Raw genomic sequence first — 2,419 nt, forward strand, 5'->3', positions numbered from 1 at the left:
AGCCTTCAATAGAGAAAGAGTATAATTATTAAAAACTTCACAATACACACACCACTACTGAATTTATTCTAAGAATCAACAAGTATGGACCAACTCTAATCAAAGGTGAATTGCAAAGAAAAGTAGTATTTGTACACTCTTCCCCCTTTTAATATTTATAATTATTAATTTTTTTCAATACAGCAAATATACCATAACACCGAAATTAATCATAAATCTTTTTCTTTTTTAAATCAGGTCTTGTCTATCCTATTTTTGCTCAAGAACCCTATGGACTATTAGGAAATTTTGGAAGTAAGCCATCAGAAGATATTGAAAGCAATTGAGTGGGGATGCTCAGATTTATTAACACATAATTTAACTCAAAAGCATGATAAACTCTTGAGAGAAAAAGTTTTCTTTGTTAAAGATTCAAATCCACACCTATAGTTCATTCAATGGAAGGCTGTGGAAAACACTCACTTCAGCTATGCAGTCCTCCAAGGAGCCTTCCACCAAAACTAGGAAAGAATAGACTTAATGTCCCTAGTATTTTAAAGATAAATATAAAAACATGCAGAAGAGACTTTTCAGACCTTCATCTTGCATGATAAAGAAGCAATAAAGAGCACAATTTTTTTTGCAAGTCACTTGTAAAAGCATGAATGCAGGGATAAAGTTATCCAAATTTGGAACAACATATGTTCAGTCAACATGCTAAGATATACAACAAAAGTGACCATAAAGCTCTCTCTTAATCCAAAGTTACTGTACATCAATTTTTGAATATCTAGTCTAAGGTTCAGATTTACACAATTTTTGCTAATTCCATCACACTAAAAGGACAAAGGAATTTTTGTGCTAGGTCAGACCCAGCCCTCCATCTCGTTCAGTATCATTGGCACAAACAACTGCTTCAAAGGAAGGTGCAAGAAACCCTGCACTAGAAAGTTATAGGATAACTTGCCCCCAGAGAAAGTTTAAATTAATGTCTGCTTGACGTCACCACTTAAATAAAACGAAACCTTCCAACCCGTGAAGTATTTTTCCCCTAAAGGCACACTTTACAGATACAAATATCAATTTTTAATCATACATGATCCAAGTATTGTATAATAGTAAGAGAACAATGAAGTCTGTCTGGGACTGAAGAAAAAACATTGACACTAAGGCAACACAAAATACAACACCTGATAAACCACCAGATAATATAAAAAATTATGTGATTAAAAACGTCAAAGTTCTCTGATCTCTTTAGTTCTTGTTCCTATCCATGCACTTGTATCTTTTCAAACTATATTTTACATTTGAAAACCAATGTGTCAGATATACAAGATTAAATCCAACATAGACTTTTCCAGTTTACATTGACAATGGCAGAATCTCCTCTTTTTGTCTCTAACATAAAAATTAATTATATTGACAGAAACAATCTGTTTATTTTAGAGAATTTCAGAAAGAAAATAAGTTAAGAATCTACTATATACAGCAGCTGGAGGTTCAATAATCATCCTTCAAATTTAGCAGTCATATTTTCTTCTAGAGATATATATTCCACTTCCTTTGGGATTTTTGTAAAGATGTTATTGTTTAATAGTTTCAGGGTGTCTTAAAAATACATCTGCCTTGTACTCTAAACCCGAGTAAAGTATGCCAACATTCCTAATTAAAGCCAACCCTGAACAAAATATAGTTTAAACACCTTCACTACATAAGCGTTAGCCAATTTTTCTTCTAACTGTCTGGGAGTAGTTTCCCCCAGGGTTTAATTTAATTCTTGCCCATTGCTCCCAGCTCCAGTTCTTTCAAATGAAAGCAGCATTTTTCTATTTTAAAAGTTTCTTTTGTCTTCCGGTCTAATCAGTTACTGTTACACGTTATTGATTTGGTTACCAAAGCACTCTCAAGAGAATAGACTGATTTTTGGAGGAGGGTAAAACAGTGAAAGTAAATTTGTGTGTCTTCTCCCTAACCCCAATGGACATCATGACCCAAATTCTGCCCTGTTCTCAGTTTCATGTAACCCTTAAGTGAGTGAGGTTAAACACGGTGTAATTCAGGGCAGAATTTGGCCCACTGTGTTTACCTCTTTTCTTTACACCTCAGTCTTTTCCTCTCATTTGGCTATATAGGTCTTTGAGTCTTCCCCCTCCCTGATTTTTTCCCTTGCTTCACTTGTCTCCTCCAAGGCCCCTCTTTTAGGCAACGCTCCTAGAAAAGGAGGACAAGAGACAGTTCCTGACAAAACCTCTCAGTGCTGTTCCTTGTCTTTGCCAAAAGCGGTTTCTAGAGATAAAGTAGGCAAAGTGTGCTAGATTCGCATTTCTCAGGAAATCATAGAATCATAGAACTGGAATGGACCTCGAGAGGTCATCAAGTCCAGTCCCCTGCACTCAAGGCAGGGCTATTATTTAGACCATCCCTGACAGGTGTTGGTCCA

Source organism: Terrapene carolina, unplaced genomic scaffold, assembly GCF_002925995.2.
Source record: "Terrapene carolina triunguis isolate 2854851 unplaced genomic scaffold, T_m_triunguis-2.0 Scaffold17, whole genome shotgun sequence".
NCBI lineage: Eukaryota > Metazoa > Chordata > Testudines > Emydidae > Terrapene > Terrapene triunguis.